This window comes from Miniopterus schreibersii, assembly GCF_964146895.1.
Source record: "Miniopterus schreibersii genome assembly, chromosome: 1".
Classification (NCBI taxonomy): Eukaryota; Metazoa; Chordata; class Mammalia; order Chiroptera; family Miniopteridae; genus Miniopterus; species Miniopterus schreibersii.
In genome coordinates this window covers 66,552,134-66,576,268 of record NC_138101.1, presented here as the reverse complement: position 1 = coordinate 66,576,268, position 24,135 = coordinate 66,552,134, and the positions used below count along the sequence as shown (strand labels likewise).

The following is a 24,135-nucleotide window of genomic DNA, read 5'->3' as shown; positions in this document are numbered from 1 at the left end:
GGATACATTTCAGGGGTAGGAGGGGTCAGAGGTGAGGAGCAAGATTTAAACCAGAGGTCCTCCTGGTGGAACGTGAGCTATCACTCAGGTTCTAATTGGCTGACACAAGATGGTTGGTGACGTTGACCAAGTGATTAAGTCAGCCACGTGCTTATACTTTGAGCTTTTAAGTCATGTGTGGTCAGAGGCTACACTTCAGGATAGAAAGAACAGTTTAAGGAGTAAGCATTATGAATGCCATTATTAATAACCATACTACTCTTTTGCTTTCAGAGTACAATCCACAGGCCTTGGACACCTAAGATACCACCATAATCTCAGAACATGGCACCTTTATGAGAAGGGTAAGCTTTAGCAGCACATGGAAAAAGAACCCGTGAGGTCCTCCCCCCAGCTCCCTAAAGTGTCTAAAGCTTGCTACAGGGAAAGTTAAAGAATAATTCTTATTCATCCTTGCAGAAAGGTTTACAGATAGTAAATAATCCCAGTTTTCCATCACACTTCTAAACAAACAAAAATGTGTAAAGGAAATGCAAACATGTGTACTCTCTCCAGTGAGGTTACACACATGCAATTTTCACATTTCATGGTACTTTGTTTATTTTATTGATTTTTTAGAGAGAGAGAGGAAGGGAAAAGGAGAGAGAGGAAGGGGGAGCGGGAGGGGGAAGGGAGGGGGAAAAGAGAGAGAAAGAGAGAGATTTGTTGTTCCACTTATTAATGCATTCATTGGCTGATTCTTATATGTGCTCTGACTGGGGATCAAACCTGCAACCTTGGAGTATCAGGACCACACTCTAACCAACTGAGCTACTTGGCCCGGGATAAAAAGTCATTTTAATATATCCAACAAGTGAAAAATCAGTAAGGACACAGAAAAACTCAACAACACAATCAACTGGATTTAACTGACATCTACAGACTACTTCATCCAAAAACAGCAGATTATACATTCTTCTCAAGCTCACAAGAAAATCCACCATGAAAGACCACATTCCAGACCAAAAAACACACCTTAATAAATTTAAAGGAATGTAAATCACAGTATCTCCTCTTAGACCACAATGGGATCAAACTAGAAATCAGTTACAAACAGAAAGATAGCTGGAAAATTCCAAAATATTTGGAGATTACACACTCCTAATTAACACATGGGTGAATGAAGAAATTGCAAGAGAAATTTAAAAATAACTTGAACTACATAAAAATGAAAACACAACTTATCAAAATTTATGGATGTAGCAAATGCAGTGCTTAAGGACAATTTATAGCAGTGAATGCATACATTAAAAAAGAAAATCTAAAAATCAATAATCTAAGTGTATACCTCAGGAAACTAAAAAAAACAACAAATTGCAAAGTAAATAGAAGAAAAGAATACAAAATTAGAGCACAATTCAATGACGTTGAAAACAGGAAATCAATGAAAACAAATGATGGTTCTTTGAAAAGATCAATAAAACCAAAGGCCTCTAGGCAACCTAACTAAGAAAAAAAGAGAGAGAACACAAACTACTAATATCAAAAATAAGAAGACATCACTACAGATCCCATGGACAATAAAAGGATAATAAAGGAATACTATGAACTCTATGCCCACAAATTTGAAAATATAGATGAAATGTACCAATCCCTTCAAAGACACAATCTGCCAAAACTCACACAAGAAACAAACCATTTGAATAGGCCTGCAGCTATTAAAGAAATTGAATCAATAATAAGTTTCCAAAAGAGTACCAGGCCCAGATGGATTCACTGGTGAATTCTACCAAATATTTAAGGAAGAAATGATACCAATTCTCTACAATCTTTTCCAGAAATAGAAGCAAGGAGAGTACTTCCTAATTCATTCCATGAGGCCAGCATTACCCTAACACCAAACCAGACAAAAACATTACAAAAAAACTACAGACCAGTATTTCTCATGAACGCAGATGCAAAAATCCTCAACAAAGTATCAAAAAACTGAATCCAACAATGAATAAAAAGAATTATACACCATGACTAAATTAGATTTATACCAGATATGCAAGGGCAATTAAACATTTGAAAACCAATTATTGCAATCTATCACATCAACAGGCTAAGGAAGAAAAATCACATGATCATATCAATAGATACAGAAAAAGCATTTGACAAAATCCAGCATCCACTCATAATAAAAATTTAAGTCAACTAGAAAGGCTGTGGGTGGGGGGACTTCCTCAACTTGATAAAAAAATCTACAAAAAACCTACAGCTATTATCATACATAACCTTGAGAAGCTCAAAGCTGGTATTACCACTAAGATTAGGAACAAGGCAAGGATGTTATATGATAAGAAAATCCAAGTTAATAGGATAAGAAAAGGAAATAAAAGATATAGATTGGAAGAAAGAAATAAAACTGTCTTTGTTCACAGATGACATGATCATCTATAGAGGAAATCTGAAATAACTGACACACACAAAACGACTCTTGGAACTAATTAGCAAGTATGGTAAGGTTGCAGGATACAAGGTAAATATACAAAAGTCAATCACTTTTTAATAAACCAGGAATGAGCAAGTAGAATTTGAAATTTAAAACACACTATTTAGCCCGGCAGGGCGTGGCTCAGCAGTTGAGCGTCAATCTAGGATCCAGGGGATCGGGGTTCGATTCCCGGTCAGTACACATGCCCGGGTTGTGGGCTCGATCAATGACTCTCTCATCATTGATGTTTCTCTCTCTCTCTCTCTCTCTCCCTCTCCTTTCCTCTCTCTGAAATCAATAAAGATATATTTTAAAAAATAAATAAATAAATAAAATAAAACAAACTATTTACATTAGCAGTCCCCCCAAAATGAAACACTTTGGTATAAATCTAACAAAATATGTATAAGACCTATATGAGGAAAACTATAAAACTCTGATAAAAAATATCTAAAAGAACATGGAGAGATACCCCATGTTCATGAATAGGAAGACTCAATATTGTCAAGATGTCAGTTCTTCTCAACTTGAACTACAGGGTCAATGCAATCCTCCCTTAACAAAATCCCAGCAAGTCATTTTGTGAATATTGACAAAATGATTCTAAAGTTTACAGGAAGAGGCAAAAGACCTAGAATAGTCAACTCGATTTTGAAGAACAAAGTCAGAACGCTGACACCAACTGGCTTTAAGACTTACTCTAAAGCTACAGTAATTGAGACAGTCTAGTATTTGTGAAAAAACAGACAAACAAGTCAATGGAACAAAACAGAGAGCTCATAAATAGACCCCCTTAAATAAAGTCAACTGATCTTTGACAATGGAGCAAAGGAAATACTTTGGAGCAAAGCGATAGTCTTCTCAGTAGGTGGCACTGGAACAACTGGTCATCCACATGCAGAAAATAAATCAATCTAGACACAGACCTTACACCCTTCACAAAAATTAACTCAAAATGGATCATAGGCCTAAATGTAAAAAGAAAAACTATAAAACTCCTAGAACATAACATAGGATAAAACTAACTGATCTTGGGTATGGAGGTGACTTTTAGATATAACACCAAAAGTATGATCCATGAAAGAAATAATTGATATGCTGGACTTCACTAAAATTAACCTGTGCTTTGTGAAAGGCAGTGTTGAGAGAATAAGAGAAAAAACAGACTAGGAGAAAATATTTGCAAAAGACACATCTAATGAAGGACTATGATCCAAAATATACAAAGAACTCTTAAACCTCAACAATACAAAAACAAACACCCAATAAAAAAATGGGCCCTAGCCAGTGTGGCTCAATTGATTGGAGTGTCATGCACCAAAGGGTTGTGGGTTCAATTCCTGGTCAGGGAACATACCCAGGATGCAGGGTTGGGGCATGCACGGGAGGCAGCCGACAGATGTTTCTCTCTCACATCGATGTTTCTTTCTCTCTCCATCTCCCTTCCTCTCTTTCTAAAATCAATAGAAAACATATCCTTGAGTGAGGATTAAAATAATAAATAAATAAATTAAATGAGATAAAGACCTGAACAGACCTTACCAAAGAAGATAAACAGATGGCAAATAAGCTCATGAAAACACACTTCACATCATATGTCACAAGAAAATGCAGCAAATTAAAACAATGAGATGCCAGTACACCTATTAGAATGGCCAAAACCTGGAACACTGACAGCACCAAATGTTGGTGAGGAAATCTTATTCATTGCTGGTAGAAATGCAAAATGATACAGCCAATAACATATAAAACCTCTCTATACTTTCTGCTCAATTTTTCTGTAAACCTAAAACTGCTCCAAAAAATAAGGCCTATTAATTTACAAAAAAGTACTTCTCATAATTACCTATCAATGCATTCATATTGAAGACTGCAATAATTTTTTCAAAAATAAAAATCTGAAATACTCCAAATATTGTGATTTAAGCTGTAAAACACTCGAACATTAATAGCAGAACAGTACTCAGTATGTCCTTTCAGAACAATGAAAATTTGCTCAAGCACAACCACTCATCTAAATTCACCTTATAATTCAAAAGTACTTAAGGCTTCTAAATGTAGAGGACATTCTAAACACTGCTTCATGTTAATGCAACATCTGTGGTGAAGGCAGCACTCCTATTTGTGCTGTAACACGTTTAGATCTGTAATCCCATCATTGCCCCCACAGGTTTTCATATTCTATGTACAAATTCATTCCAGCATACATGACGGTGATGTTCTGTATTCCAGATGGCAGGGCACATCTTATGCCTGCTGAAATTAAAGGCTTTATTTAGCATGCAACATAAGCCATACAGGGAGGGGACTCAGCACAAATCTGTAATGTGCCATTTGCAAAATTATTCCCTAATGAAACTACACCTAAGACCTGCTTTGCTTCCAAAATGACATCTTTATGACATCCCTTAAGAATATTCTTATAGCCAAAGACCCACTTTCAAATAGCCTCTTAAGTGATGGGTTCCCAAGCAGTGTGCCTCAAGGAACCCTGTTACCAAGAGCCTTGCTATCAGCTAAGATGCAGAAGCTAACATGAAAAATATCTGCCAATAAGACAGAAATCTGACTACAGAAACAATGGCCAGGTCCCAAAAGATATTTTTCTGCCATTTGCAAAATTCCATGTAAGTTTTATACTGTGATTTTAAATGACAAGATCTCAATTTCAAACAGCCGCCTTAAGTCTTGTGTGAATTACATCTACAGTTCATAATTCCAAATGGAACCTGGCTGATCACCCTGGACACCTTGTGTAAAGTAGCACTCCACTGCACAATAATTCTACTCTTCAGTCCATACCCAAAGGGTATGGGATCTTCAAGCCTTTTCCTGTGAAAGCAGCCTTAAACAATGTCGACCAAGAACTCTGGACCTCAGAGCTCCACCTCCAATTTCTCCTTGAAGTCAAGCTTTATTCTACTTCTCATTGACAACTGTGTCCATGGCAATTCACAGCTGACACTACACCACTTCCACAACTTCCATGTTCAGACATAATATTTAGAAACTATTAGTAACACTTGCGGTTTATAAACAAATAGTTAACAACACAGCTGGCTCATCAGACAGCCATATTTATTAAATTCTGGTTATGTTAAAGAGTCAACCCAAATTCTCTTTAGAAAATAATCCAGTATCATTTAAACAAATAAAAATGTTTTTGAGGACAAGTAATTTTAAAAAAAGCAATTTGTCATTATTTCCTTCTTTTTCAGTTTCATGTTGGAAAGGATCAAAGGAGTCTTAAAATTCAAAAATGGCTGATTACTTTTATAAAAAATAAGTATGTATGCAACCCTAAGGCTGTTTTACAAATAGCATTTTAGAAGTAAGGTACATAATTTAAAACAAAAAAATCCAGCCTCATTTTCCTTAATGATGATGGCAGAGTAGAGGAGATGCTCAAATACTTGTGCCAATGGGGCAGGAAAAAAAAAAAAAAGAACAGAAATGAGCCCTGGTCGGTGTGGCTCAGTTGGCTGGAGTGTCATCCCATGCACCAAAAGGTCACAGGCTAGGGCACATACCTAGGTTGCAAGTTCAATCCCTGGTTGGGGCATGTACAGGAGGCAATGTCTCTCTCTCTCCCCTTTCCTCCTTCTCTAAAATAAAAAAAAGAACAGAAATAAAATTTAGGGACTCGTAGGGAGTGCTGACACCATATATCACCTTTATTTTGTCTTTTCTATTAAACCATTTAGAAAGGACTTTTATAAATTTCATCCTTCTGCCTGCTGTTTCATAATTTTCCTGCTCCATGCTCACCTACTAAAGGCAACTGATTGTTAAGAAGGAAAACAAGACAAAAAAGATTAAAAGAGGGGGGAATGTGGGGCTTACATTACACTGCTGGATAAAGAATCTTGAAAAAAAATTAAGGTCTACAGTATATGTGATTAGTGGTCGATGAAGAAACAATAAAAGGAAGCAATCACTGCAAAATTTGTAAGTCTGTTTGATAGACTGAACCTACCTCTAAAATTCATTGAGGCAAACAATGAAAATTAAACGACAGTTCATTAAGATAGACACACTTTAGTTGTTTCCACCACTGTTTGCCAAATAACCAGAACTAGCTTCATCTAAATTTCTCTCTCCCACACATATTAACATACAGAGACAGATACATAGAAAGAGATCCAGAATATAGCTTTTCGATTATATTCCTGCTTTCCTCCCAACCTAAAATATATTAACATGAATTATCCTTAATAAACCCATGTACATTAGACATGTATGATCTCCACCTTAATGACAGAAGAATCTCAGTGATAAAGAACAGTTATATCACCCTCTTACTCTCCTTCTCTTAAAAGTTACTAGTATTTTATATCTTTAGTTTACTTTTCTTCTTGGTTCCTAAAGTTATCTTTGCAGACAAATGTGTTGCTTTTGAAACACAGAGGCAATTATTAATCAGATTTTTCCTTTTTATCCCTTGTCAGAACTATAATCATGCTTCAGGAAAGTATGGGAAGAGTCTGAAAATTAAACTTCCTAAGATTTCGACTTTGTATATCCACATCTTTCAAGACATCCAATAATCCCTTAAATTCTTCCTCCTGATGATTGCGTCTTCCTGGATCTGGTCCTTTCCGAGTGTCCTGGAAATGGCACCAAATTGGATTAAAGAGACTGATTAATCCCAACTTTCCAGTAATCTTAGTTTATTCATCTAAATATAAAATTAGAATAACTAGACTATTTAAGGACTTTTCATACTCTATTTCCAACATTTGATTATACCCTTCCAACCTCATGAAGATTAAAAAAAAAGTGTCATGTAAGTGGTGCCTACTATCACAATTATTTCTGTTGTTCCTACTAGAGACAGTCTAAGCCTCAAGGAACTTAAAATCCAGTTGAAGATCCAAGAACACTAGATTAAACCCAGTAAGAGTCTATTTCTGACTATACCAAAAATGAGCCCCACAGACAATAACTGATAAAGTGTCCATTCTCAATGGCAAAAACTGGTGCTCTAAAGGTGAAAAAGAAAATGGTATGTGGTCCTCCAAAGGGCATTAACATTTCACAGGAGGGTTGGTTAGGAAACCCTGTCTAAGAAGACAACAAAGAGAAAAAAAAAAGGTTGAGAAACACTGACAGAGAAATCCACAGTGAGCTTTATTTGTTACTAATTGGCTAAATTACCCTGAACAAATTACTTAACCTAGTCTCACCCTGACACACCACCAACAGCATGGGTTTTTTACTTGGATTCCCAACTACAACTTCTCATCCTTCACTTCTCAAGTTTAATGTTCTTTCTTCAAAGGGGTCCTTTCCTGACCACTGTCTAACATAGGCCTCCCCTCTTTTTCTCTCTCAGATCTGATCTACTCTCACAGGTTGCAGTCATGTGCTTGTTTCCTTGTTTTAATGGCATGTCTCCCACACGAGGTGCTGGGATCCATGAAGGGAAGGACCATGTCTGTTTGTTTACAAGAGTACACCCAGCCTGGCACAAAACAGGTGCTTGCTGGTTCTTGCCAAGCCCTTCCTCTTCGCCCATGTTTATTCTCCTGGCATGCTGATGGGTGTGCTAGGACCCTTTTCTAGAGATTAACCCCAAGAGGTGGTCTGCAATACTAGCAATTCACTAACTCTTTATATATATATATCTTGGTTTCAGAGTCAGGAAGAGAGAGAGAGAGGGAGAGAGAGAGAGAGAGAGAGAGAGAGAGAGAGAGAGAGAGAAATATCAATGATGACAGAGTCATTGACCGGCTGCCTCCTGCACACCCTCTACTGGGGATCGAGCCCACAGCCCAGGCATGTGCCCTGACCAGGAATCGAACAGGGATCTCCTGGATCATAGGCTGATGCTCAATCGCTGAGCAACGCCAGCAGGGCCAATTAACTAATTCTTACTTTCATTTTAAACCACTTCAAATGGTCCCAGAGCATAACCTACCAGAATTTTCTCCAAAATCTTTGATCAACGATAAACATTTTAGTATGATTTTTAAAGTTTTTACAATAATAAACTTGATATTAAAGGGAATGGGTTGGGGAAGGAACGTGCATATTTTTTACATGCATGACTGAATATCAAAATGGCATTTTTTACTCTTCAAGATGTCCAAGAATTTAAATGACCTTCTCTTTCTCATTTCAGTGGCTGTTGTTCCTATTTTCAGGTGCATCAATAACTTAGCTGCTAACAGAGAGATGAGGCCATGGAACACTCTTGGATATACACCCCTTCCACATGCAGGGGGAAATCTAACATGAATGAGAGGTGAGCAAGTACACTGAGCACAGGGAAATCAAACTAGAGATACAGGAAGTTATTTCAAACCAGAAGAGCCACCATTTGCACCTTACTGCCGCCCGGAAAATAGCTTCTGCCCATTTAGGAGGAGTCAGGTCAGGCATCATAGTGAAATGTATCTTAGTGAAAATATAACATGAGGAGACCAGGAAGACAACTCTTCTGACTTGCTTACAACAAGAAGATATATATATATCTTTCTACAGTATCAAGACATTTGGCAAGTTCTAAACTATAATTTTAGCTGGAAAGAGAAAAAGAAAAAAATATATACATATGTGTGTATATGTATGCATGTATATATATAATTTACTTATATCCATATATCTATATATAAAAGTTATGTTGATTAATACAAAAAATACTTTATTCCCTCAGTATTCTAGTAAATGTGGTCTTTTTAAAAAAACAAGTTAGATCTTTTTCTAAAAATTTTAATTCGTATTAGAGAGAGTTTAAAGAAAGTGGGAGGAGGAGAGAAACATCGATTTGTTGTTCCACTTATTTATGCATTCATTGGTTGATTCTTGTATGTGCCCTGACCAGGGATCAAACATGCAACCTTCGCTTATCCGGACAATGCTCTAACCAACTGATCTACCCAGCCAGGGCCTAAAGGTGATCTTTAATTAGGGTGACCATACAGTTTAACATCCTAACCAGGTCAGTTTTGAGAGTGAAAGAGAGCCTTACTAATAATTATACCAGAACAACAGATGGGCAAATCAAGACACATAATCACCTTAATTAAAATAAAGTCCATGAAAAAATGCAGGATTTCAGGAAATAAATATCAGCTGAACAATATTAAAATGTGTCTCCTTTAGTAAAGTTTTTTTTAAGGTTTTAAGAAATGAATTTTAAAAAATGAAGTCCACCAAACATTTTGCCCCCATGAGGCAACATCCTATGAAATGAAGGATATAAAAAAATAAATAGTAAACCATTAAAATACGGAATTAATCTCTCATAGGACCATAAGCTTAAGTTAATAGTTTCTTTAATGAAGAAAAGCAATCCTTTCTAAAAACATAAGCCAACCCCATATAGACATTTCTGCACCACAGCCTCTAGTATCACTTAGGTATTTTTGTTACTAGGAAACATTTGCACAAAAACAAGATTAACATCTTCCTCTGGCTTCTATTCTTCCACCTAAAGGAATAACCTCCATTATTAGCAAGACACAGTATCTCCACAGCAACTGGTATAATTGGGGTGTTGCAACAGGAGAATAACAAAGTGGAAAGCAAAGTGATATTAGGGTAGAAGAAGAAAACACTTCCACACGGTCTTGGTAGGAAACTAACTACCAAGGGGGGGAAAGGAGAACTTGCTAAAAAGAACCCTTCTGAGGTTGCTAAGGTCAGTTGCTATGAGGCCTTTTAAGATATTTAAGTATGCAATGGGGCAAATAAAGTTGCGAAAACAGTGAAACGTATGAAGTAACTGCAGTGGCTTCACCAAAAGAACGCAGAGGTGGGACAAGATGAGGTTTCAGAAGCACATAAGTGATTTCCTTAGGTTTTCACATGTGTCTCCCAAGAAGGTACAGGGTCTAAAAAGACAGGAGTAGAGCTAAGACTAGAGCCAAGACTAGAGTCTTCCACATTAACCAGTGGCAACTGGTGAGGTGGAGGGGGGAGGGGGGAAGAGCAGGAAAGGGGAGGAGGGAAAGGACACAATCCTGGGCCAAAGATATCCTCAGCCCAGACTAAAGAAGGCAGAGGGCAGCAGAGCAAGAATCAGGAAAACCACTCTTCATTGGCCTCTGCCTGACACAACACAGGTATAAATAATGCAAACCAAAAAGTAGTATTTGAGAACACTCCACTCATTAATTTGGAAACACACACTGAGTGTCTGCATCACGCTAGGAAATACCAAAAAAAGTATAGATCTTGCTCTCAAGAAGCTCAGTCTAGAAGGAATGTAATTTCAACGGAAAAATCACATCCCAATATGGTAGTCCAGTAACAGAGAAAGACCTAAGTATTCTGGAACAAAGAGGGAACACCTACCCAGGTGGGTGAAGTAGAGAAGGGAGAGAGTGAGGACAGCTCCCTACAGGGGATGCTGGAGGTCAATTCATTTGTGCTTTCAATCAGTCCTCTAAATACTGCTTGTCCAGATCACCACCTAAAAGAATCCTCCACATTGCAAAACCCAACGAACGCTGTATTCTCATCTTACTCAACTCAAGAACTTACAACAGAGCTGATTACACCACCCTGCTTGAAACACGCGCTTCTGCTGGCATCTGGAACACAGCTCTTCTGGTCTTCCTCCTACCTCATGGTTACTCCATGGTCTCCCACTTGATCTATTAACTGTTATTCCTCGGGGTCTGATCTCAATCTCTCTGCTCTGCCTACAAAATCTCCCTAGATGATTCGAGATTTCCCATAACCTTACGTACCACCTCTATGCTAGCACAACTCTGGCCCTGATCTTGTCCCTGAATGTAGGTCTCTCAATCGCCGCTGGCCATTTGACATCTACCTCCTTTAAGGTGACTAATAGGCAACCCAAACTAACCAGTGGCCAGAGCAGAGCTCTATTCCCTACAACCCCGCCCTCTACCAAACACTAGGAGTCCTGCTTGATTCCTACTCTTCTCTCATGTGACGCATCCAAACCTATGTCAGTAAGTCTTGGGACTCAGTCTCCAGGCCTCTCCTGTCCATCCACTGCTCTCCACCTCCCATACCAGCCCTCTCTGCCAGGCCACACCACTTCTCCTGCAGAATGCTGCCAAGAGCTTCACAACTGATCTCCGTTTCTCCTCTTGTCCCTTTCTACTCCACTCTGCCCAGCAGCGGCCGAGCTAGATAGATGTTACAGATAGAACTCAGATCGTGTCCCTCTCCTCCTTGGATCACGTCACAGTGCCTTCTCATTGCATCTGGAATGAGACTCACACTCCTTACCCAGTCTGCAAGCCCTACCCAACCTGGTCCTGCCTGCCTCGCCACCTCCTCCCTCACCACTCTCTCCTGCCCAGACACTGCAGCCAGACTGGCCTCCCTCCCTTTCTTTGCGGAACCGAGCGCTTTCCCTGTCCGGATAGATGCACATGCTATTCCCTCTGCTGGCTCTGCTTATCCTTCACATCTGAGTGCAGGTCTGACCTCTTCCAACACACCTTCCCTGACGGTGCTACTGCAGTCTCCCCACCTCCACTGTGCCGCCAAGCTTCCTTTACGGAACTCCAAATCTGCACTTACCTTGTTTGCTTACTGGTTTTACTCACCATCTGCTCAACCTCCCTTTCTAACCCCTTTTCCTCTCTCAACACATAAACTTAATCTCCATTAGGGTAGAAACCTTGATCACTGTTCACCCAATCCCTAGAATCAAAAATTAACGTTTGGCACAAAGCAAGTGCTCAAAAAACTGTGCTGAATGCATTAATCAATTTCAGAAGGAATTAAGGAGGGCTTGGACTCTGTTTCAGCCATCTGTGCAGAGCAGGTATTTGAGAGTGTCAATACATTTATGATACCCGAGGCAACCTATATTGAGAACTTTGTAAGAACAGTGGCTTGTCCAGTGGCTGGGGGAATTTTTTTGGTATGAAATCCACTGCTACGAATTCTCAGAGGACGGTTACATCCTGGGAGAAGGTCAGCAACTGGTCCAAGGTCTGGTGTTTGCATGCTCAGAAACTATTTTATCAGTTCACCCAGGAGAGAGAAGCTCTGGAGCTCTGATGTGTACTAACAAAGATGCAACAGAAAACAGGGATCTATTATCAGTGATGGCTGGGAGATGATTAATAAGGGAAGTTACTTATTTGATCATGTACATAGCCATGACATCCTCATTTTACTATGGAGATATTGGCAGGGAAAAGCAAGCTATTAACCAATAATTGCTTGATGAGCATAAAATGCAAGCAAATGAATCAGTCATGTAGGGCATTAAACTCACAGAGCCATGTCTTAAGAACTTTCTAGACAAGAGAAGTAAGGAGTTAGAAAACTCTCCTGCAAAAGCATTTTAGAGCACAGGTCAGAACTTTCCTTCACTCACATCATTTGAGTTTTTTCTACACCTTCACATTTATAAGAGGAAATTGATTACACACACACACACACATATATATCCCCCTAAACTTACAAAGTGATTTCAGATCTAAAAAGGGTATATTTAACGGAGGCAAGAGAGGGTAAAGGGGGGATAAATGGTGATGAAAAGAGGCATGACTTGAGGTGGTGAACACACAATACAATGTACAGATGATGTGTTGTAGAATTGTACACCTGAAACTTATATAATTTTGTTAACCAATATAATCCCAATAAATTCAATACAAATAATAAAAAGGGTATATGCAAACATGAAAATAACTTATGATTTTAAGAGTTTCTAATACTTTTATACTTCTATACAAGACAGTCTGCTCCCCTCTAGAAACTCATATATATATACACACACACACACACACGTAAATATATATACATATCTATATATTTACTCCATCCAGCTAATTTTCTAAAATATGTCCTTAAAGTTATAAAAATTACATTATCCCTTATCTCATTTCCCAAGACAGAAAGATTCCCAAGATTTAATTTCCCACTCTGGTGCTCTTTCTACATAGTACCAACGGGAGACCCTCAACTGAAGGAAACTGTCTCCAAATCACAATGTAAAATTGTTATTGGAGGATTTCTTAAGGGAAAAAACACCTAACTCCATCCAGGATGATAATTCTTACAATTTTAATTTCAGTAATTGATACTTCTGTTCCAAGATATTGTCTACTTTGGGAGCCTATAGCCCTCTAGGTACTTACTGCAGATGATCCAGTAAGTGATAACACCTTTTATTTGTTTAATTCATTACAATTTGGGAAACCCTTGTATAGATGTGCCCTTGCTTTCAGAGAATTCATAACAATGTTAGTAGGTAAGCAGAGCAAATAAAAGATTTTAAAAATTTAAAGGGAACCCTGGGTAGCTCAGTTAGAGTGTTGTCCTGATATGCCAAGTTGTGGGCACATCTGAGAGTCAACCAATGAATGCATAAATCAGTAGAAAAACAAATCGATGGTTCTCTCTCTCTCCCCACTCCCTCCCTCCATCTCTTCCTCTCTCTCTAAAATCAATGAATAAATTTTAAAAAAATAAGTGATTATCTCCACCACCATCACCACCAACACATTTAGGCTATCATCTTACCCCAAACAAATGCAAGGTTATGGTCACCACTATGTGGGATGCATAACCACATTTCTGTTAGGCAACTCAAATGAAAAAGGCCTGACATGCCTCCACTTGTTCTGGAATCAATAAGACTGTTTTTTACTGAAACGCTGGTACTGTCATTTTAAATATTTGCTAGTTACAAAAATGTACTGAATTATCCAAAGTTAACTCTCCCTGCCTCAAAGAGGTTAATTTTACATGTAAACTAAAATAGCCATCAAAATGTAAACACTTGCTATACCTGATATGTCCATAACAATAAATCATGAGATTAGGTAGGCCTTTCCCAGGGCTGGAACAAATCAAAACATAGACTGTTCTGGTAACTCTCTGTATCAGTTTTCTGTTACTGTTGTATCAACTTACTACAAATTTGGTGGCTTAAAACAAAACAAATTTATTTTTTACAGTTCTGGAAATCAGAAATCTCCCTGGGCTAAAGCAAAATGTCACCAGGGATGCATTTCCTTCTGGAATCCAGAGGAGAATGTTCCTCACTTTTTCCAGCTTCTAGAGACTGTGTGCATTCTCTGGCTCATGGCCCCCTTCCATCTTCAAAGCTAGCAATGGCTGTTTGAGATTTTCTAATGATGCCAGGCCTTTGGTTCTGAATCTTCTGCTTACCTTTTCCGTTTATAAGGACCCTGTGATTACACTGGATCCACCCAGAAAATCCAGAGTAATCTCCGTATCTTAACATCATCTGATTAGCAACCTTAATTCCATCTGCAACCTTAATCCCCCCCTTGCTATATTCTGGAGATTAATATTTGACCATCTTTGGGGGACCATTATTCTGCCGACCAGCCTTTTGTCTTCAATAGTAATTAGAAGACAGCCAAATAAACCTCACATGTACAAGCTACTCTCCTCAAATAAGGATATTTAACTACTTTAATTTACAATAGGTGAAAGCCCTAAAACTAAGAAAAAATAAATGCCACGAGAATAGTAGGTGTAATTTGTAGTTCTTGCTGAGTTAAGAGTGCTGAACAGTGGAATGGGAGAATATATCGCTCCTTTCCCAGACCACCACCATGCCCGATAGAGCACTCAGAAGCTTTTAGAGAAATGTTTGACAATACCATATTGAAAAATTAGCATCAATATCTTTCAATAACAAGAACAAAATATATGACCTAGTTGTAATCCTCCACATGGTAAAGCATAAGGAGTTGACGGCATAAGAAGCTTGACAATCATAAGTAGTTTGAACAGGTGTGATATTCCCTTTGATAAAGCTACAAATTTAAGAACGCAAATGGGACCCCAAACTACGAGATACATGCTAGATTCTACAATCAACAGTGCAATAGTTAGACTCTACAGCCAAATGGTCTGCTTTAGAACCTAATTCTGGTGTGTAACCTTAGACAAGTGACTTAACCTCTCTGTTTCAAATAGGGACCCTAAAATGGGTATAATATCTGCTTCACAGTGATTTTTGAGGAGTATATGACTAACAGTTCTATGTGTTCAAAACAAATCCTGGCACACAGTGAGTGCTGTAAGTATTTGTTAAGTAAAATTTTAAATGTTCCTGCTTGCTGCTCATAACTTGCCAGTCAAGTTATAGTCCAAGGGAATGTACTTCCCAGTACTAACTATCAGAGAGGGTATGATATTATACACACACACATGTAATTTAACAAAAGCAACTCCCTTCGTTGCTATCAAAGTTCGGTAGCAACTCCTGGGGTAGTAATAACTGGATGGTAAGCAACTCGCTGAACAAATGCAAATTTCAGACAACAGTAGCAGCTGTGTTAAATAAACCATCTCAGGGCCTCCTAAAGAAAGACGCAGAGCACTGGGGAGGACAGTAGGGTCTGTGATTCTTAACGGCCCCGGCATTTTCTGGGACAGTGGCGTTCATGGTACAATACTTCCCAGAAGGCTGAGCTCTGCAAGGATAGTAGCATTTGTCCTATACTAACCAGCATCTGCTGAGAGGCCTGGCACACTGCGATTGTAGCTTTCAGCATTCACAGTGATCCTATAAACTTCTTGTGAAAGTTCTTGAATTCAATGGCAGTGTACAATCGACTTCAATGTTTTTCTTTTAGCCTCAAAGGAGAGGAGGAGGGGGGGATGAGGGTTAGGATCCAGACCCTACCAGTATAAGGCAAGAAGTGACAAAGAGATATTCTAATCAGAAAATAAATAAGCCACCTTAACGAGAAATAACAATCTCATTTGAGGAAATAGGATTGAACCCTTTGTTTCCAAAGTTAGAGGTGCAGCTTATATGCAAAAAAATAACAATAGCTGAGCCACTTAGTATTTACTATGAATCAGGCATTACTCTCAATGTTTTACCCACAGAAAGTCATATAATTCATACCGTCACCTTATGAAGTAAATACTATTTTATCTCCATGTTACAGCCAGGGAACAGATTCATCTGGGAAAGTTGCTCAAGGTCACCTAGTGGTGAGTGGTGGTAGTGTTGGGATCAAGTCCTTGCTGGCGTAAGCAGGCCAGCAGGTATTCACCTTTGTGGTATTAATTTATGTATGACCTTAAGGCAGCACACCAGAGAAACATTCCAGGAGATGGGGGGGGGGGGGGTAGACATACAATAGCATGTCAAAAATATATCCCAACAAACCTGCCATATCTCGGAACCCAGTGGATATGATGGAGAGCCAGGAGGGGTCTTGGGCATTAGAATTCGCCGGCTCTGGCTTCAAATCTCTGCTCCACCTCCTACCAGCTCTGCAGCCTTGAGTACATTAACCTTTCTACAGTGTTCCTACCTCCACGGTGGACATAACACAACTTCGATTTTGCAGGCCTGTCTGAAGATGAAGAGAGCATTTCATCTGATCTTCACTAGCTCCAATCTCAGAGGACCTACCATTGTTTAACCATCACTGTATTACTTCACTACCTCCTGCTCTGTGTATGAGGAAGCTTGGAGAACCAATCTGAGTGTTCAGCCTCTCTCTCTTTGGCCCCTGTCACAAAGGCTTACCTTTACTTACCTTTACTTCCAACTACTGCTGCTGGTCATTTTCTGAAAGGTCTCCACAACTCTTTGGAGATGGGGTGCTATCTAAAGGTATTCCTCCATGGCACTCCAATTAGTTAAGCAGTCCATGACCCAAAACCACTTACACTTTGACCCTCTCCCTTACCCCTAAATAAAAAAACTCATTCCTTCCCATTTTCTCTAGGTGTTAGATCAGACTACTTAATTAAAGTAGCTCCCAGATAAGGAAAAGTATCCTTAAGCCATCTAAGTGGGGTGAATGTTAAGAGGTGGCTTCCCAGAATGACTGTCATTGGCAGAGCAGGCGAGAGACACCCTAACATATTTTTACACCTGCCAGGTCCTCGAGGATCATACAACATGGCCCTGGTACCAACAGAAGCCAGTTCCCAGCAGGCCTTGATAGGACTCTCACCTCTCGAGGGACACAGAATCTGCCTTTGGCATTGTCCCATCTTTCTTCCTGCAGTTCTTTTCCCACCCCCAGGCCACCCCTCCCTTCATTCCCTTCCAATTTGTGGAAAAGTTTTTTAAAAGTTTAATTCTTATCATGTATTTTGCATTTCTAATCATCTTAATGAAAAGAGGTGATTAAACTGCAGGGGTAGATGCTTATTCCCCAATTTTCCATAAATGCGATGCCTCTGGTTTCACAGTTTCAATTGGACAGTCATTTGCCTTTATTCAATCATGGAGCACTTTCTTGGTGTGGGCAAGTATGTTGGGTAAACTTAGAGTTGAAGATGCTTAAGGTGGGTATTTCACCTCCTGCTTAATTTTGTCTGAGGCTGGCCCTGATATCTGGGCATCTCTCTTTCCACAGTTAAAATGCATCACTACACATAAGCCTCAGCACAGGCACTACCAGGCAGAAGTAGAACAGAACATACCTGAAGGGCCCTTCCATAGAGTTTTACCTTTAGAATTTCACCCAACTTGATGTTTTTTAGTAGTTGGCTGTCTTTTCTGCCTCTTGTGCCTTGAATTTCTTACCTTTCATCTCCTTTCATTCCCTCCACTTTAACAATCTTACTATGTGATTTGATTTCATTTTTAAAAACAGTACAAAGGGGTATATTGAAAGAAAATATACACATACAAGACACTCAATCCAGCTAATGCATCTTAAAAAAACACACAATTAAGAATGTGCACAAGTTTGGTTTGAAAGTTTTAAACAACACTATCAAACTAAGACATAATATTGTAAGGTTGAATTTTGAATTGTAAGCAAATCATCAAATTAGTGTTTGGCAATAGGGAAAAACCAAACAGCAAATAACTGATTATCCTATTAACACATTAATTCTATTAATGGTTTCTCTAAATTCTGCTTTGAATTATACATCATTATTAGAAATTAATAAACTGAACTGATCTGGGTTTCTATATGAAGAGGCTGAACTGAACACCACCCATATTCCAGCATCCTTTATCAAAACCATCAGGATAAAGTAACTAGCACTGGAAATGGAAAAATAAACTCAAAGCAACATTAAAATTTTGACTCACACTAGCAAAGAGGGAATGACATTATAGTAGAACTTGAGAATATTTAAATGAAGATATGCTTTATACCTAAAATGAAAATTAGTTAATGGAAATATCTTGCACTTTGATTAAATCAACCCAAAATGTCCTACTAATGATATACTTTCCAAGAGATCAAACAACAAATGTGTAAGGTTGTGTGTTTTTTAAAGATGACCTACTTAAAAGTGATGGAGCTTATTTTAAACCTAGTGATAAATCTGCTAAATGCAGTATCTGAAAAATTTAACTTGTCTTGAAGAAGAATTTCTTTTAGAGAGCTGCTTGGAACGATTAGCACTGTTCCATAGGGCTAATAACAATAATACAAACACAAATAGTTCTTTAAGGAAGCCTGTGTGTTCCATTTTCATCAGATAAATCCCTTGTGTAATGAGCTACTGACCTATTGTGCAGCCCCACAGAGAATGCTGATCCTATTGCTGAAATCTTATGAGAAACACTGAAGGTACATAGAAATTAAAACTCTTAAATTTTAAAGAGAAAGTTTTCTAATTCTGAATATGATTTAAGGGCAGCTAAATTAAACATTATAAATCAGTTTTTAAAATGCAAAATGACTAAAATAATCATGGATGTGCCCAGACATATAGTGAAAAGGATATTTAATCACAGTTGCTTAAAATAATGAAAACTGCCCTGGCCAGGGAGCTCAGTTGGTTACAGCATTGTTCTGATGAGTAAAGGTTGTCTGTTGATCCCATCAGGGCACTATAAGAATCAACCAATTAATGCATAAATAAGTGGAACAACAAATCGATGTTTTTCTGTTTCCCTCTCTCTCTCCCCTTCCTTCTCTCTAAAAATCAATGAAAAACTTTTTAAATAAAATAGTGAAAACTGATAACAAATTGATAGTCTAGCAATAGGAGACTGGTTAAGTCGAGATGCAGACATATAATACAAAACTATAAATGATGCTGTATGAGTATTTTAGTGATAAAAATAATGTCCACATTTGGGTGGAAAAAAAAGTAAGTTACAAAATAGTATGCAAAGAATGAACTAGTTTTGTAGAGAATAACTTTCTAGCTGTGTAACTTTAGGAAAGTTACTTAATTTCTCTAAGTCAGTTTTTTCCTCAATAAAAAGGAGCTAATCATAATACCTAGCTCATAGGGCTAGAGTGAGGATTACAGGAGATTCTGTGTAAAGAAGCTGGCCCATTGCCTGGCTAATTGTAAGGTCAATACATGCTAGCTCTGTGTTGTATGTTCATTGGGTAAAAAATAGTTTGAGGATATAGTGGTAAGTGATTTTCTGGGTAGCAGCTGATTTAACTTGTACTTTTAAACTTCTATAAGTATCAAACTACTTATTTTCCGAGGATACATCTGATAAGGGGCTAATTTCCAAAGTATACAAACAATTCATACAACTCAGCAAGAGGGAGACAAACAATCTACTTAAAAAATGGGCAAAGGACCTGAACAGACACTTTTCCAGAGAGAACATACAGATGGCCAAGAGACATATAAAAAAATGCTCAATGCCGCTAATGATCAGAGAGATGCAAATTAAAACCACAATGAGGTATCACTTCACACCTGTCAGAATGGCCACCATCAACAAATCAAAGACAAGTGCTGGGAAGAATGTAGAGAAAGGGGAGCCCTGGTACACTGCTGCTGGGAATGCAGACTGGTGCAGCCACCACAGAAAACAGTATGGAGTTTCCTCAAAAAATTAAAAATGGAACTGCCTTTTGACCCAGTGATCCCACTTCTAGGAATATATCTTAAGAATCCTGAAACACTAATCAGAAAGAATATTTATACCCCTGTGTTCATAGCAGCACAATTTACAATAGCTAAGATCTGGAAACAGCCCATAAGTAGATGAGTGGATAAAAAAGCCATGGGACATTTACACAATGGAATACTAGGCAGCTGTAAAGAAGAAGGATCTTATACCCTTTGGGACAGCATGGATGGACCTGGGGAATATTATGCTAAGTGAAATAAGCCAGGCAGAGAAAGACAAACATCACATGATCTCGCTTAGATGTGGAATCTAAAGAACATAATAAACTGATGAACAAAACAGGTTCAGTGACAAAGAAGCACAGAACAGACTGATGAATCTGAGAGGAAGGCGGGGGTGGGGAGAGAGTAGCCAAAGAATTTATATGCATATATATAACCCAGGGACACAGACAACAGTGTGGTGAAAGCCTGGTGCAGGGGAGGGGGGGTGTAGAAGGGGTCACTGGGGGGCGGGAAGGTGATATCTGTAATACTTTCAACAATAAAGATAAATTTTTTAAAAAAGACCCACTAGAATGCCCCACTAGAACTTGTATTATCAGTGACAGAAAGCCTAAGATAGCATAAGCACTTCTAATTTCTCCCAACTCCCCATCCTTCTCCTCCTTTTTGACACTTTCTTTCCTTTTCCAAAATCAAAGCCTAAGGGTTGTCTCTAGTGGAGTGTAAGCATTCAAGGTCTCCTACATCTTAGCATCAATAGTACCTAGCATAGTGGCTGGAATAGTAGTTGCTCACTAAATGTTCACCAACTGAATTAATTGGATAAATGTCTGATAGTAGTAGTTTAGGATAGAGGCTTCAATCCCTCCATATGAGAACTGGATAAAGGTAGACTACTTTTAGTCTGAAACTGTCTAGAATTCTTAGTAACTGTTCCTTAAAAAATGAAAGCATCATACTTCAAAGTATCACTTCTTAAAAAGTTCTCACTTGTATTCCATTATTTATTTTAAATGGATGCAAGATTATTTCCACTCTTTCCCTATATATTTTTTAAAGTCCCACAAGACTCTCAGACAGTTTAAGTAACTCAGCAAACTAAGTTACCACCCAGATAGCCTCAGGTCTTCTGGATGCCACTACTCAAGATCTCTCTACAAGGGTGCTGTGGAAAAACACCCATGACCTTTAACCCTAAAAGTTGTTCTAGATATGGGAAGAACAAATGTATTCAATAACACTTGAGCAAATGCTTAGGCTTTTTCTGAACATTTCCTAGGGCTTTTATGAGATTCTGGGAGAAGACAAACTGAGGACAGGCGATAACACTGCAAAGGTTTCCAGGTGTTTCCCTCCAGGTTCATATGTTCATACGTCAACCAGCTTTACTTAAAAATGAAACTAAAGAAACCAAATTAAATATTAACTCAGGAAAAAACACTTCAACCAGAAGACTACTGTGAAGTAAGACTATCATCAAATCAGGAGAATGGCTAGAAAAAGGAAATTTTGCACAGCCTATTTTAAAAGAAAAAGTTAAGACTAAAGTCATAAAGTTTCCATACATGCAGTCTTCCTCCTAATTCTAGGTTGTCCCTTTCAGCCACTGCTCTCACTCTGTTTAAACACTGAAGGGCAGCTCCCTCCACATGAGGTGGGAACCAAACACCGCTCAGGTACACACGCCGAAATGTTTGTCTTCCTGGTTTACACGCTCGGAATGAAGACATCACTTCTCATTCCGGGGAACTTGCCCAAAGGATTTCACATGCAACACCTCACTCCACCAGCTTTGTTAAGTAGAAAAATTCCAGGAAATTCATTAGTTGTTACCTGAACCAGCTGGAACACCCTATTATTTACATATGAACAGTTACAATTTGTTGGGGTCAGCTTCGTGCCAGACATTATAGCTCTTTTGCACTAGAATCCTCATAGCCTCTGAAGTCGTTATAATCCCATGGTACTAAATCAGAGCGTTTGATGTAACTGAGAACACACCCTTAACGGATGGGCGGAAGGGTGAACCAAGCGTTTGAACAGCTAAGTTTAAATTCAAAATTCACACCTAACCTAGGGGCACTAAACAGATCTCCTGGAAAATTTAAAATACACGTCAAAATGATTTTCAGGTCGTATCAGAGCGGGCAAAATGAAACAGAATAATGACAAAGACTGATAAAAGATGACGGGACTTGACACTTGAGTTGTTTCAAGACATAGCCGCGGGTGACTAACAATTATCCGTATCTCAGAAAGATAGACAGTTCCGTCCCCCTATGGGCGCTGAGAAACCAAGTCTTTCCTTAAGCCGACCGCCGAGCGGAGAGGTTTCCATGCGGGCTGCCCGGAGCTGGCTTCTCGCTGTTCACGCATCATCAGCAAGTGCCTCTCCCCAAGAAAAGGAGCCTGTCCCTCCTTCCCCACCTGCATTCCGCCCGGACCCCCCGAGCGGCTCTGGACCACCTACGGCTGAAACTGGCCTTTCCACGCCGGGACCGAGCGACCCGAAATGGTTGCAAATGAATGAGTTGAACGCCCAAAGCGAAGAGACTCAAGCCACACATCCGCCCTCCGTCAGGCAGAATGGAGGAGGGAAGCGGCGGGATGGAGGGCGCGGGGCCGACCTGGAGCCGCGTCCCGGGCGGCCGTCCACCTTCCCCCTCCCGCGCTTCGCAGGGCGCGCGGCCCCGCAGCCCATCCTCCCCCCGCCGCTGCCCGGCCGCTCCCGGCGCTCCGGGCGCTGCTCACCTGCTCCCGGCCGAAGGCACCGGGTCCCCGCGAGGGTCCGCCAGCGCGCGGAGCCCGCCGCCGCTGCCGCAGCCGCCCCCGCACCGAAGCCGCTAGAAACTTTGGCGCGGGTCTCGCCCTCTGGCGCCGCGGCGCCGCGAGGGGAGCAGCTCTCCGGGTCCCTCCCACGGCCACCGCCCCCGAGGCCGCGGTCGGCGGCGCCGCAGCAGCAGCAGCAGCAGCAGCCGGGCTCGGGCGGCTCCGCGCGCGCCGAGGGCGGGGAATCCCCGCCCTCCTCGGGCCGCGGCGCGGCGCTCGCTGTTTACCGCGGCCGGGCGGCAGCTGCCCCCGCCCGCCGCCTCGCCTCGCCTCGCCTCGCCCCGCGCGCCCCTGACATCATTCATTCTCTCACACCCTCGCCCGCCCCCTCCGTCTCCAAACAGTGACTCACCGCCGGCTGGGGACAGCGCCCGCTCGCGCAGCTGTGGCTTTCCAGGCGCTGAGCGGAGCTCGACAAACCAGTGCGACTTCTTAAGAAGCAAACCTCGGCCGACCCTCCCCTCGGCCAGCCATTCAAGGTGCCGGGAAGGAGGGGCTTGGCTGCGGGAGCCGATTGGCTCCGCGCGGAGCCTGAGCGCCCGCGCGGACCTCCCCGACCCGCGCCGGAGATCCAGCCGCGAAAGTTGTTTGTTTAGGTGTCGCTCGCGGTAACTTTCAAGGGTGGGGCTCGGCGGGGATCCCCCGCCCCCGCACCTCGGCGAATTCAGGAACTGCTCCCTGAGGTTGAAGTGAGTGGGCTTGGGGGCACCCGCGGTTACTCAAAGGGTGTTGCCGTGGCCTGAGTCTGAGAGGCGGGTGTCCGCAGTGTCGCCGGTCCCGGTTAGTCATCAGTTGGTACCGCCGCAACTCTAGGTGCGAGCTGGAAGGGATCTCCAAATTAATGAGGCTAATAATACTTTCCCTCCAGTGACTAACCACCGTGTCATTTGTCCTGTTAATTGATTCACTTCTGCTTAAGGATAAGAAACCGTAACCAAAATAAACAGCGAAAGTCTTTCTTTGCTCAGCTGAACGTTGCGCTTCTGCACAGCTTTGGGGGCACAAGGCAGTCATGTGTGGATTATTTGGTGAGCTCAGCAATCACGTTTTTAGAAGGGGTATTGCCTTCGTGAAAATGGGCAAGGCTCTACATTTCCTGGTGT

General features: G+C 40.4%; 1 protein-coding gene across 2 annotated transcripts in view; it reads right to left on the bottom strand.

Annotated features, from left to right (window-relative positions):
• The window catches only part of SGMS2 (sphingomyelin synthase 2), an 81,811-nt gene extending 58,350 nt beyond the window's left edge, over nucleotides 1-23,461 (bottom strand). Inside the window, exon 1 of one of the 2 annotated variants that reach the window (XM_081151226.1) lies at nucleotides 23,385-23,461. The gene's annotated coding sequence lies outside the window, so the exon portion shown is untranslated. Of the gene's footprint in view, nucleotides 1-22,954; nucleotides 23,203-23,384 lie in introns of those variants that run through there. The other variant, XM_081151227.1, reaches the window with a different exon arrangement.
• Nucleotides 23,462-24,135: the final 674 nt, after the last annotated feature.